At 40.2% G+C, this 15,202-nt stretch overlaps 1 protein-coding gene across 1 annotated transcript in view; it reads left to right on the forward strand.

Annotated features, from left to right (window-relative positions):
- Nucleotides 1–296: 296 nt before the first annotated feature.
- Mur89F (Mucin related 89F) overlaps nucleotides 297–15,202 on the forward strand; it is a 50,438-nt gene continuing 35,532 nt past the window's right edge. Inside the window, exon 1 of the mRNA XM_043212030.2 lies at nucleotides 297–1,408. The gene's annotated coding sequence lies outside the window, so the exon portion shown is untranslated. The remainder of the gene's footprint in view (nucleotides 1,409–15,202) is intronic.

Raw genomic sequence — 15,202 nt, forward strand, 5'->3', positions numbered from 1 at the left:
ACACCTGAGCTAGACTACAGTCTTCTGCCACAGATACAGATACAGATACAAAGATACTCGGGCAACAGCCTCCGCCCCCTTTTGGCTTCGGTGAACCTGACACCGATATTGAAATTTTTGTGGCAGTGTGGGCGGTTTATAGGGAAGGCAAAAAAAAATCTGAAGAAAAAAATCTTGGCCAAATTTAAATTTTATACGCTGCCACAAGGAAGTGGTTCAGTGGAAAGAAACCAAAACCCAAGCCAAAAACGAAACCAATTCGAAATATATATTCTGTCAAAAGCTTTCACCGTAGAGCGCTTGGAATTAATTTCACTGAGATAAATATAAACATTTTTTTATCTTTATGTTTACGACAAAATCGACGAGAGGATTTCAATTTCTGTCGCTCCCTACGCTTGGGTCTCCTTGAGAAAAATCCCATCACGTTCATCGCTGATATGGCAAATGATTTTGTGGGTGGGCGGCCGGCTTAGATTGAATTCGCAATTGAAACATTTTTTTGGCTTGTGCCTGCCTTCTTCAAAGGAAGTGAGAAATTCAGCAGGTTCGCGCTGGTTAATGAGCAGCTCTTAACTGGGCTAAAATACGCCTGCACTCTGACTTAATTAAAGTGCCATGAATCACCTGTTGCTCTGCCAGATTCGGTGCTGACAAACAGTAAACAAATATTTTCCGGCATAAATCAACCAAACCGAGCGAACAAAACAAAAAACGCGCTAAGTGAGTACGAACAAAAAACAGATACGAAGCCAGGCAGGCGAACAGCTGGAGGGCTCTCCTCGCGAGAATTGGCCAATGGCAGAAGACAGGGCCAAAAAAAAGCAGCCGGCTTGACCAACAACAATAACCAACAAGAAGCCGATCACTTTGGGCCGATTTCGGTATAAAATTCTGGTTTCCAAGCGAGCGAGCGAGACAGAGCGCGACTGGCAAAGGCAAAAAATTGGCAAAGACAAAAGCGGGCAGCGCAGCTCCGCTGTCAGCGTCTTGAGAATCTTTTTTGGAGTGAAGCTTACAATTTATGCGGCAGACGTCGACCGAGGCAGCGACGGCAACGTCGGGCTTTCATTACAGCAAACGCTCGCGAAATTCTGCCAGGCCCAGAATCTGGCAGCGCAGTTGCCGCGGCAGTGTAACCTCATCATGAAGTTCATTAGCGACGGCGGCAGAAGAAATTCAGAACGAGGGTATAAAAGAACCCAGCCCCACTGACCATTGCAGCAAAAACTCTCCCGATTCGGTTACGCGTGCGCCTCTGGCAGCATCGCCCCATCTTACAGAAATCTCAAGATATCCTGGCGGCAGGATATACGTACATACACGCTAGTGAAGTGTCACCCAAAAACAAAGTGCCTGTAAATCAAGTGACTCAATTAACGAAAAAACATATATAATTTCAAAAGTGGTGAGTGAAAAAAAAATCAACAAAAAATAAATAATTTCATTTAAAATAAATAAAAAATATTTTTTTGATTCACTTACCAATAAACTTGATTTAAACCAGTACCGAACCATAATTCAAGCCCTGACAAAGTTATGATCAATAAAGTATTAAAATATGCGTCAATAAATCCAATTAAATAAAATTTAAAACAATAAATTGAATCAATTTTTCCATTGTTTGTGGGTTTATGTGAGGGCAATTTTGTTTAATTTGCTCACCCACTCGATGCCGAAAATAAACCAGACAAATGAGAGTTCTGTGAACTCCGAGACGGAACCTCTTTTTACTGGCATTTATCTATTTTTATGTGGTCCTAAAACCTTCATCAAACCAAATGACCAACCACCTCGAAAAGGGACTGATGAGAAACCTCAGAAAGTGGCAAACACTCAACTTGGGGGTTTCCTTCTTTTTTATTGTTTAGCAGTGGGGGACATGGAGCCACACGCACGCATTCAAAATTGAAGGTCGTTCAGCCATTTCCCCTGCAGCTGCCTTAAATGTAACAATGTAAAGTTTAATTGACACCATTGTTCGGGCAACACTTTTTGCTCCATTTAACAGCCATAGATTGCCGCCGAACGCGCTGACAGCAAAAGCTGAAAAAAGGAGCAGCTAGCCTGGAAAAAAAAATGTAGAAAAGATAACGAGCAGTGGGGTAGAGTGGGGGAAAGGACACTCCTCCCGTCTGAGCCGTGTCAGTGAGCAAGTCCATCAGTCACTCAGGCCCTCTGCGACACTTCTTCCGACACTGGAAAAAAATGCACTTTCAAAGGATATTGTGAACTAGGACTAGGGTCAGAGCATAAACAAATATTCAAGAAAAAAGTTGCAAGCTCTAAGCCATCAAAAGGCGCTGTACAAGACTTTTAACACAAGAATCTAAAACTAAATCGATTTTCTTTCTGTGCCAAAGGAAAAGAACCAAAACGGTAACAACCATCACTGACCAGTCATCAATTCCAGGCACGTTGTTCAAATTATTATTATGCGCAAATTCGCAAAAGGATCTCCTCACTCCACACTCTGAGTAGTAGTTACTGACTTTTGCTTTTGGCCTGCCACTCGAGCGGACAATCAAGAAATTTAAATTTGATTCGTTGCGCAAACTGCCTAACATCAACACCAACAACTAGCACAGCACAACAACAATACCCAACGAATGCAAAGCGCACTCAAGTGTCAAATGTAAGGAGAGATAAAGAAGAAGGCCAGAAAAAAAAGAAGGAAACTCACACACTTGCACTTCAATCGAAGGACGTTTTCCTTCTGCATTTCAACTTGACTTCTTGTCCGTGCTTTTCGCCTTCTTAGTTCTGCCCATTCCGCCTTAAATGCTCACTTTGTCAATTTGCTTGGCATTCTGCTTTAGTTTTGCAGCGCTTCTCATAAATTAAATTGTTTGTCGCAGGACAACATTGACAGCCCTGAATGCTGACAAGTTTTTGCCCGTCGATTTATGTGTGGGCGTGGCCGAAGTTTCAACTCAATTCGATGCATCAAAGTCAATGGGGAATAAATAAAAAGTTTGCCGATACTGAACAATAACAGAGCATATTTTAGATAGTCAGAAAGTCTTCATTGAATTTTTAGAAAAATTAACAAATTTATTTTGCAAATAGAAATTATCTCAATGAACCTAATTGGTTATACTATACAAAGTGTACGCATCGTGGTTCTGTGTGAAATAAGAACTTCTCTACGGCATTAGGTTCCCTTTTCTATCTAAAGATAGGATTACGTTTTAATTTAACAAAATATTTTACAAAAATATGTTATCCTCTTTTTGGTCTCCTCAAATATAAAGTATACGCCTCAATGGCCTAACTAGAACATTTACGCACTGTATAAACATTTGTATATATTGGTTATATTTGTATATAATAAATAAAAACACAATTAAAACTTAATTTAAATTTCAACTAAATTAAATAACACCATTATTTAATTTGAAATCTGATATTGATGTTTACAAAATATCAAGCATACGCATCGTTGCCCTAACTAGAAAATTACCACACTTTCTACAGTTTGCGGTTAAATCTGCATAGATAGGAATCTCTGGGAGACAACTCCCAAAAAATACTGTGGAAATTTGTTAATTTAAATTCCATACATTAACTCGGCGACAAATATACATATTAATAATATTTGCACACGCCAAAAAGCAGAAGGCAGAAATAAAAAAAAGTCCGCCGTAAGAAAAGTGAAATGATATCGTTTGCTGGTCATTATGCATTCTGATGGCTATCGCCAGCTACGCTTCTGGCCAGCTCTGGTCAGTTCACTTGCTCCGAAATTATGCTAATTTTATGTGTCAATTATCTGCCAATAAGCACGAGGGGAAGGGGACGCGGGATGGGAGGCCGAATTACTTTTTGGGTTATTCGGCCAAATGGGGACGAACCCTGAAGTGGCCGCTGCTCATGTGTAAACATGATTTGTGCCAGTCAAGTGGTTAAGTTCTTTCGTTTTTCTGGGTCTCTTGCCCGGAATTTGCATATTTTGTTTGCTTTATGCAAATGATTTGGAATCTCCTCGACGAAAAATAAAACCAGGAACTTACAATAGACGCCAGCCAATTAAGTAAGACCATAAAATGCATTTTTTATTTATTTAAAGACATTGACCCAGTATCGAATTGTGTGATATCATAGCTGAGACAGACTATAATTAGCCACAAGCCGGAGAAATCAATCAACCCGATCACAATGGAATTTCGCACATTTCGCACAAAGAGGCTTTCTCTGCCAAAAGGCAAAATCATAATTTCAATGGGTCCTGATGCAATTTCAATTAGAATGAAACGAAGCGTAAGCAAGGCAAATAAACAAACAAAAAGCACAAAACTAGCAGACAAGTAAGCAAACAAAGTAAGCAATTGCCCAGCGCAAACAGAAAAAGTAAGACAAATACACAAAACGCTCGAATTAGGCAACAATTCAGCTTCAACTTGAACTCCAGTGGCGAGGCACGCGATTCTCTCAATGATGTAATCGATTAGATGAAGCCATTATCATCAAACACACGCAAACAAGTCTACAAATGTATCTTTTGGTATCGGTCCGAGTATCTGTGTGCGAGCACTTTGTTAATGGGCGAAAGTCGAGAGATCGCCGAGCAAAGATTGAAAGAAACTTCTGGTCATGTAATTCCCATGTCGGTTCACTCAGCCGGTAATTCTTGCCTCATGAATCAGCACTTCTCCGGGCAAAAAAATAAGAAGAGAAATCCGAATAAAGGAAATCCGAATGGAAGGACACAAAGAGTCTTATTTAAAAACATACAGTCCCGTCTGGTCCGTGCTACATCCGGCGTCCCTCAAGGAAGTCATCTTGGCCCGTTATTATTTACGCTTTTTATAAACGACTTGCCCCCTGCTTTAACGAACTCTCTAGTTCTTATGTATGCAGATGATGTAAAGCTTTGTCTTCAGTATAAATCCATCTCTGCCCAATGCAGTCTTCAGTCTGACCTTGATAACTTTCAAAAATGGTGTTTGGCTAATGATCTAATACTTAATGGATCAAAATGCAAGCATATGTCTTTTTATCGTTCTTGCCCTCTGCAAGCTACGTATTCCATTAATGGGATTGCCTTAGAAAAATTAACCCAGGTTAATGATCTCGGCATCCTATTAGACATAAAACTTAAATTTGCCGACCATATTTCCTTAATGGTTAATAAGGCTAAAGGAGTCCTTGGTTTTATTAAAAGGTGGTCAAAAGAATTTAATGACCCCTATATAACCAAAACTTTATTCATTTCTTTGGTCCGACCGATACTAGAGTACGGTTCATGTGTCTGGAGTCCCCAATATGGAGTACATAAGGACCGCATAGAATCCGTACAAAAGAACTTTTTAATATTTGCACTCAGAGGCCTATACTGGGATGCAAATCTTCAGCTTCCATCCTACAGTAGCAGACTTTTACTTATTAACTTACCTAGCTTAACAAATCGTAGGACAATGCTCGGTGTAGTTTTTCTGCATAACCTTATCAACGGGGATGTAGATAGCCAGCATTTACTAACACGCTTAAATTTCAACATTCCTAATAGAAGGACTCGAAACTTTAGTCCTCTGTTCCTTAGCCGTTGTAGTTCGACATATGCACTGCATGACCCTTTTAGGGTATTATGTTCGAACTACAATGGTCTCTACTCTATTACATCTCTTTCCTGTCCCTCTAATTTAAAATATAGAATTTTAAATTTCCTTACTAACTCCTCTTAGCTTAATAATTAACAAATAACTTAATATACTCTAACAAATCGTTTCTTGAGCGCCCCTCGGTCGTCTGGGCCTCTAAGCTTTATGATGAATACAGGAATGCTAGCTGATGCTCTTATTGATGCACAAGCCATTTCCAAATTCTGAAAGACCGCGAAAAAAAAAAAAAAAAAAAAAAAAAAAAAAAAGGCAAGCCCAATAAAAAGTGTTATAGTTAAATCTGTTTTGTGGTTCAGCCAAGTGCTTGGAGTGCGCAGTAGACAAGCCACTCCGCCGGCTATTTACAGGGCAACAGCTCGGGGGCATAGAGATAGAGCTTATGCAACAGCCAGGCGAATTACCATAAAATTTACATAAAAGCTTCCGTGTAAAATTTATTTAAAACAAATAAAAAACTACATCAACAGCCCAACAGTCAACAAAATGCACAAAATCCTGTGCACACTACATCTTTCGTTGGGCGGAAGCCGAGACAACCTCTCTTGTCAGCCTGTGCCATAAACATAAACATAAACTGCCGGTTCAGTTCGTTCCCGATCCGGCCAGCAGACAACAATTGGCAACAGGTGTAGACGGGGCCAAGACAAACCTTTGGTCAGGCCCTGGCCTCCGTCTCAGTTCTTGAGCCCTTATCTCAAACAGTGGAGATTCGCTAATAAACAATAAATTTGTTTATTTCAATGAAGGACTAAATTTTCATTCGAGAAGGTTCTATGAATGAGTAATTAACATCTTACATACCACATGAATTCTTACAAAGAAAAACTTTAAACTATAGAAGATTGACTGTAGTGACAATGATTTGACAGCACAAAGGATACAACTGCTGGAAGGGACAAGTGTGAAGTCAAGACCGGGACACGTGGCCCTCTATTCCAAACAGGTCTTAACTTGGCTTTGACAATTTAGGTTGCCCGGAGAAGTCGGAAACGCTTTTGGTTCTGGTACTGCTACTTGGTCCCCGTTGCCCAGTTGTGTTTCAAACAACATCCCGTACCGTATCCCATCCCATCCCATCCCAGCCCGTCCTGTCCTATCCTAACCTAAACTAAGCGCTCCTTGTGTCCGAGAGTTGTTGCTCAAGCCGTTGGCTTTTGTCTGTCAATTTTTGTGTTATTGTGCTACGGTTGTGAGGTGAGGTTGCTACGTGCAGGGTCCCCCTAGTCCTTGTCCTTTTCCTTTTCCGAAGCCTCTCAAGGCCTGTCATTGTGCAAATTTACAGTTTTTCGCCGGTCAAACCGAGTTGAGTCGCTTCGTTTGGGGAAATCTACGAGATTGTGTGGCATCAAATGCGACACTAAAAAGACAAACACATTTTGTATTGAGCCCCGAAATTGCCCTTGGGAGCCAGAGTCAAAATTAGCCGAATGAAAAGGTTGAGAGGCGGCCAGAATGTAGCCAGAATCTGAAAATGGCCAGTTACTATGTGTGGCCGAAATAAAGCGAGAAGGAAATTAAGTAATTATGCACTTGACTGGCTGTTTTTACAGCCAGCTAGGGTCCAGAGTTCTGGGCAGAAGAGTCATTCTATTTAAGCCGGGCCCATTGCACTGAAAAATGGATTTAGTCTGCAGGAATAAATAATTATAAAGCTATTGCCCTCTACATTCTAAAATAGACCATTAGTGAAAACCTACATGTAGAAACTGTTTACTTTTAAAAAATTACAATTAATTACCAAATAATCAAATTAAAACTAAAACTATCTTAAACTAGCTAGATATGATCTATATTAAATTGGTACTTATTCATCAACTATTTAATGATTTCTAAGAAAGTAAATAAGGTTTTGGTAGTGAATGGATTTTGCAATTTTAATTACTGATATTTTGCTGGCAGTGTGATAAGCCAACTCACACATTTTGCCAGTTCCCATAGCGGCTGCATTTGGAGTACAAGTCCCTGGCCTGGCCTTATGCAGATACCAATACCAATTTCAGTGGGAGCCCCCAAAAAGGGACTGGTACACGAGCGGCAAGCTGCCATTGACGGAACGAATATTGGCCCATTGGCATCATGTTCGATTTTGCAGACACAGCGACGTTTTGTCTTTAACTAAATTATAGCTACTGCACGGACCTGGATCGGAAGTGCAGGAGGTGGAACACCAACAGAAGCTGAAGCTACAGCCGGAGCTGGATGGGGATGAGGATGAGGATGAGGATGAGAATGAGGAAGCGGAAGTCGAGGACAAAAAGGCCAAAATGGCTATGGCCAGCTGGCTGAAATGTGCCAAAAACTCTCACGATGAACGGATCCGGAATGCCTGCAACTGACGTGATATCTCCCAACCTCAAGTTTTTGAGCCGGACCCGGGACTTTGGCTCCGCCCGGCAGTCAATAGTCAACTAAACTGCATCAAACTGCCTGCCAAGTCCGTCTGCCCCTCTCTGTTGGCTTTTTTGCTCCCGTTTCTGCTCCTATTCCTGCTCCAGCTCAATGCCAAGCTACTGTCCCCGCATCTGTATCTGTCCCCATTGCAGCTTTAGAACGATATCGATATAAGGCATTACCTGCTAAACTGTTTGGCAGCATCGCACAGGTAAAAATGAGGAGAGCAGGGCAACGGAGGCAGCATGTCAAACAGTTTTGCAATTGTTTCGAAATTGTCTCTCGTGCAAATGCAATTTTCTTCAATTTCATTTGGGCGGAGGCGGAGGACACTGGAGGACAGTCAGTGCCAATGCCAGTTGGCAGTTGGCCTGGGTCAGAATTTTACCTTATCCGCATGGATACACTGTCGATTCTTAAAATAAGGAACCTTAAATTTATGAAAGTTAAAACAAATATATAAGCTTAAATATTCAATACCTTAACTTTTCATAAACGCAAAAGAAGTGTTTTGAATCAATGAGTACTTTCTCTACAAGTAGAGATGAAAGTTTTTTCTTGTGCACATCTGGAAGAAGAGTTTAATCTATTACATAAAACAAATTGCAGATTTTCTCTTGTTTTTGCCTCAGAATGACATTTAAGTTACTTGATTCTGCCATTTGTTTGTTTGTTACTTTTTGCGTTTGGCAAACCAGTTGAGGGGCAAGAAGGCCCAGGTGGTAATAGAGATATTGGCAGACGGCCGATAAGCTTGATTTCTGTTCTGTCACAGCTCGATTTCGATTTATGTCCACTGACATGAGTCACCGCAAAAATGGATCGCCTGGGACCCGAGAGCACACAGATTAAACAAAGATTTCGTTTGTGCTCAGCTTCTAATTTCCGGCATGATGAATATAAATAAAAGTTATGCCAGGGAAATCGTCTCGACCTTTTGGCAGAAATATATTTTCAGATATTTGAATAAAATACATGAATAAATTCCCCTTTGGCACCTTCCAATCCCGCTCAAGTGCGTCCTCAAATTTAATATCGTTGTCATCAAAAATGCACTCCATCAGCCGCACAATTACGGACTCAAAATGCAACAATTTTATTACACAAAGCTTATGGTCAGACTAACAAATATATCAAAGCTAAAAGCCTGGAACATTCGCAAAAATGCCAGAAAAACACCAGAGGCAGGGAGTAGGAGACGGGGACTGGAAGCTCATCCCACAATCCCCCATGATGATCCCTGTGAGCTCCCAATGAACAATGGCCCAATGTTGACATAATAAAACGCACATAACTAGCGCACAAACATGAGGAGAGGGCAGAGGACGACACAAGGCCGCAGATGCCACAAATTCCGATTTTCCACAAACCCAAACACACAGAAACACCCCTATATGGTCAGTAAAAAATGTTATTAAAAAATATATCCCATAAAGAGTGAGCCAAAAAAAGAGAAAAAGTTGTTCAACGACGAGGGGCAAAGGCTGGTCCGGCAAAGTTGGAAATCATATAAAAGAGAAATCAATGCAAAACTATGGGATTTAAAAGCGCTTTAAATCGCCCAAGAATATGCAAGGCCATGGGTCATAAAATTGCGGTTTCATTACACAAAAACCCCCAACCATGACATGAGTGCCAGAGAAGGACTACGAACGAACTATGATATTAAATCTACATTGAAATAGGGTGACCGCAAATAAAATGACACTAACTAGGGTAACTCGTTGAAAAAGACAGCCAAAATAACTGAATATAGAAGGCACTCAATTCATCCTATGCCAGAGTAATTCAAAGTTAACGATGTGTAAATACTTAAAGGACTTAAGATGCAAAACCCAGCCAGATCCAGCCGGGCAACCGAAAACCGCAATTATGACAACAGAAGTGGATTGGATTTTGGGGTACAGCATGAAAACCAATTTCTTGTCATGCTCCCAGGTTTCTATCTCTGCATTTGTGGCCAAAAGCTATGATTTGTCCTTGGTTCCAGAAATGGTAACAAAATTGCAGCCTCGTTTGTTGCACAAATGAGCCACATTGTAACCACAGAGATGCCAAAGATGGCAGGCAAATTGGCCAAAGGGAACCTGGAGAAACGAGGCAACTAGTAGACCACATGGACACAATTACCGACAACGACAACAATTACCCGACGGCAATTTACCGGCATTAACACCCATCGCACACAGGCTTTTATAACTTCTTCAGTGCAGAAAACTGCAGAAAAAAACAGAGGACCTGGCCATTCCAGGGGAATAAAGCCGTACCTTTGCCACCGGCTGCATAAATTTATTATGACCGCGATGAGATTGCAGCGACAGCCCGACAAATACGACCTTGAAAGGCACCTGAATCTTGTCTACGTGATGACTTGGGGCCATCGTTGCATTGTTATTCCTGCAGAATCTCGACTCTGGTCCAAGCCCAGGTCCAGGTCCAGCTCGGGCTCGAGCTCCATCATCATCATTAAAGCTTGGCCAATAAATTAGCAGAGACCAAAGCGATTTGCTATGGTTTTTATTGTCCGGTAAGCGTCAGGTGTGGATGGCTAAAATTGAATTAAATGCCAATGCTTTGAGGAATAAAAATGGCTTTTACAGACAAGAAAAATTGTGGTTTATAATTGATGTTTGAAAATTAAAAACAAATTTTAATACTATTATAATAAAATTGAATTATTTATTTTGTGTTATAATTAAAACAAACTCTATTTATTTGAAATTTTAAAAAAATTTTTTTTCTGTGCATCTTTTTACGTTACTTAAAGCAACAGCTTAAACTCAAAAGATCAAAGGGACTAGCAGGAACCCATAATAAACAATACAAGAAGATATACATCCAAGGGGGCGTTTTTGAGCCTAGACTCGGGCACCACGCCTCCTCCATTGCAAGGCGCGTGATTTAATGAGTTCGCAGACACTGATTTATGCCTAATGACTGGGCCTAAATTGTTCTCCGGGAGCTACTCTGGGTTTCCTCCGCCACTGAAATGCCAAAAATACATATGCAAATTAAGCAAGTCAAACAAATGCAAAACTAAATGGCTTGAAATAAAACTTTTTGGCAGATTTAAGCCGCACATTGAGGGCCAGCCGGCAGAAGGCTGGGGCTGGCGGATGAAAGTGGGCCAAAAGAATGAGAATCACATCAGAAGTGAGCAAAACAGATTTGTCACAAAACCACAACAGCCAGTAAATCAGCATAAAAGGCGAATGCAAGTCAAAACATTTCAGAAATTATGACCCCGGCCAAGGGCCCCCACTGAAGCTGTAAAGGGTCGTCTGCCACAAGACCAAGCCGCAAACTGAATGAGCCTGGCACCCAAATGGGGACCAGGAAAGGGGTTTCCAATGGGATTGGGTTTGGGTTCCAGCACGAGGGTCGAAGGGGTTTTACGGGGAGTGGAAGCATGATAATTGCCATTGCTGCTGGTTGAGAGTGGGGGAGGGAACTTTGCCAAGTGAATCGTATATAAAAAGACTAAAGACAACCGAAAATCAAACTCTCTGCGTTTTTACATTTAATTTACTTATAAAAGAAATTAATATTTATTGATTCATTAAAATAAATTAATAGAAACGTTTGTGAATAGCCTCAAAGATTATTTTTATTATTTTATTCAGATAAGGTTACACCATTTATCAATATATGTATGTGTCGATTGCGTTTAATCGGTCATTAATTATATTAATATTAAATGTTCATTAACTTAACTATATAAATTTTTATTTAAAACTGTCTTCATATAAAAATATTTTTAATTGGTTGCCATTATTAATCAATGATATGGAAATGATAAGACTGTGATTCTTGGGCTATAATTTTTTGAATTCTATACTAAATTCTAAAAAATAATATTGTTTGTTGAAACAATTGCTTAAGTTTAATGACCCTGCCAAAGAGTACAGAAAAATAAAGCCAAAATGTACACAAAAGTCACATACTAAAGCCAGCGAGTATCTGTGAAGTAGCTGCTGCAGCAACAGCATCTGAATTTCATAAATGCAATAATTGCTGTTGCACATGAGACTATGTGTATGAGTGTGCATCATGCACAAGAGATGCAAATCAGTCGGACAGCTGGACATGCAGACGAGCCAACTCCGAAAGCATAAATAAGTCGTCTGCTCCTCCTCCGCCTGCTACCCCTGAAACCACGCCAAAAATCTAACGAGTCCGTATCCATTACAGCCAAAAGAGAGGCTCTAACCCGAGGAGGAGGAGGAGGTGGAGGAGGAAAAAAGTGGAGTTGGAAGTTGGTAGATGGTAGCTTGAATCTGAAAGCTGGGAGCCACAAGAGCAGAACACACAGCTTGCCCAGCCCAGCCGACATCGGAGTAGCCCACTGACACTTCCGTTTAGGCTTTGTTTTTTCTTGGTCCTTAGCTCAGTGTTATAACTCATGCCTGCAAAAACAAAGCAATTAAAAGCTTTAACTTAAAGCACAACATCACATCACATTTGTTTTTTGAGCTGAAGCATTCTGCCTCTGTTTCAACATGCAGGCACACACATTTTCTCATGGCTTTATTTATTTATGGTCGGCCAGTTTGATGCTTATTAAATAGTTTTGCATTCGAAATTTATTTCGGTCAAAAATCTCCATTTCTTTGGGCAATAATTTTTGGGTTTTTGCCACAAACCCTCTCACACACTTTACAAGCATTTGACTTTTAAAAGTCGAGTGCGTTTCTATTTCATTGTACGGATATAAATATTGTAGGCATTTCTCTGGCATATTCAGACATTTAATTGAAGCAAATATAGTATCTAAAGCCAAATAAAAGTACAAAAATTTATTTAAGGCATTAAAAGATGGATTTTAAGCGACTTGGGTTTTGTATGAATTCTAAAAATTAAATAGAATAGATAGAATATAAAGTGCTGTGCCAAGTCAAGTATCTCGAGTGTATCCTACGAAATTTCCAGGATCTCCGGGAACTAAGGAGTGGGAGAAGTCTGTGGAAATGACAGGGCGTGTCAGATCCTGCCAAACAAAGCTCACACATGCGTGGGCCCCTTCTCCATTTTCCTACTCGTATGCTACTTAAACTTCAGCAAAATGTTCTGTCATTTTGACAACATTACACGCACACACATCGGATTCCACTTTAGTTTTCCAGCAAAAGACAAAAACCAAGAAAAAAATGTAGCAAACTATCGCCATGAAGCCAAGTATTAGGCAACGTGAGGGAAGGAAAAGACAGAAAAAACGCGTTGGGAAAATCAAGCGAAAATCAAGCAGAACTAACATAACTGTGAAGTGAAATGTGCTTGAAAAATAATAGATTCTCCCACACAATGACTTTCAGAACTGGGATGGTGTTCCTGTTTGTTTTTGTGTTAGTGTTAAAGGCAAAGTGCAGATCAAATGCAGTTAACTAGCTTGTTGACATCTTCACACACAATTTGCTGGCAAACGCAAACAAACAGAATAAAGCTTATGCAGGTTTTTTGTTTCATGAAAGGTTGGAATTTTTTGAAAAAAAGATACCTTGTTCCTGCAACCTTGTTCAAAACCGAATAATAATATTTTAGTTATTTATAATCATAATAGGATATTATTTTTCGCCTAGTAATTATTAAACCATTTTCGTTCCAATTATTAAAGACTTTATAATTAAATATGAATCAAAGAACTTTTAAAAGATTACTCATCATTGAAAGTACATACATCCTTTAGAAGCAAAAGAGTCACAAATGTATTTTTCATAAGTTAAACAAAATGAAGAAAAACATTATTGTGGGCCGAACGGATTGCCATTTCTGTGCAATTGCAACGTGCGTTTGCAACGAGTGGCAGAATAAACACCGGAGCCCATCTATCTGCCCCATTTTTCGGCCTCCCTTGAAATTGCGTGTCCCTCGATAGGGGCACTCATGAAAAAATAAAAGATTTTTAAATGCAATTTTATAAATGGAGCTGGCCACCACCCGTAGGCATTGTCACAACCAAGTTGTCAAAATATATTACAGGGGTTGCTTAAAATTGTATGCCCAGTCGTAGATGAAATTTTTAAAAGCATTTTGATTTGGTCAGTACCCACCTGAGGGCCAGGCTATAAAATGTCTCATGGAATATTTATGCCGGCACATAAAAAAACATATATATTCTAGCCGGTGCAAGTTTCTGTCTGCATTTCTCCTACTCGGGTTATGGATTCGCAAATGCATAGCATGAAAGATTGTTGGCGATCCCAACGATTTCGGATTCTGAATCACAGATGTTTCAGAACTTGTCCTAGGTCTGACCCAAGCCACTGCCCCGGTTGTGGAAACTGTTGCTGCATGCCACACGGCAGTTGGACGCACAGAATCCGAATCACAGACTTTGCCACCGGACTCACATACTTTTGCGGCCTGCATGCCAAAAAGGTGCATCCTCCTGAACCTTCGACAGGAAAAAGACTTTTTCTGCCAACCTTGCATGCTCTTCCACAACTTGTTAAAAGAATCTGGGATTATCTACACAAAAGATTTTATTTTAATATTTGAATAAATTATTGAAAATTTATAATTATAAATTTTCTTAAAATTGTATTAGTAAAATTATTCTAAAGTTTTTAGTTGCCATTCTGAAGTTTAACACATTTTTTTAGTTTAGGGTAGTATCCGTTTTACAGTGCAGGGTGGGTGTCGTGTACAAGTGACTGGCTCCCATTTTATAGCCACTGCATGCGCGTGTGGGTCATTGTGGTTCAAGCGGCAAATAAAATTTCTTTACAACTCACTTAGACCCTTGCTTAGTATTCAAAGCTCTCTCCATTCGCCCCATTCGACTGGGGATATTTTCAATTGTGATGTGCAGCCATTGCAGTGCATTCCCACAGTCACCTAGAAGGATTTTCCGTTTGATGTCTCTACTTTTTTACAACACCCACACAACCTTGTCGGTGGTAGAATCTCGGTCTTCGATTATGGAACGTTGCATACTTTTGTGCACAGGCATGCACAAAATGTCAAAAATATGCTCGGTCAGTTCGTGTGTGCATTGCTCCGACTTATTTGTCTGTGTGGATGGGATTCCTATGGAAAGTCGTAAAGCTCGCTTTTTTGTTTATTCCTCACAGACGCAACCCAGTCAATGGTACAAACAATCGGAGTAACAACAGGAAAAAGTCGTAGCCAAAAGCCAAAGCCATGCAATAAACGTAATTACAATTGAAACGTCCCTGTGTGAGTCGGAGGAG

This window comes from Drosophila bipectinata, chromosome 3R, assembly GCF_030179905.1.
Source record: "Drosophila bipectinata strain 14024-0381.07 chromosome 3R, DbipHiC1v2, whole genome shotgun sequence".
Classification (NCBI taxonomy): domain Eukaryota; kingdom Metazoa; phylum Arthropoda; class Insecta; order Diptera; family Drosophilidae; genus Drosophila; species Drosophila bipectinata.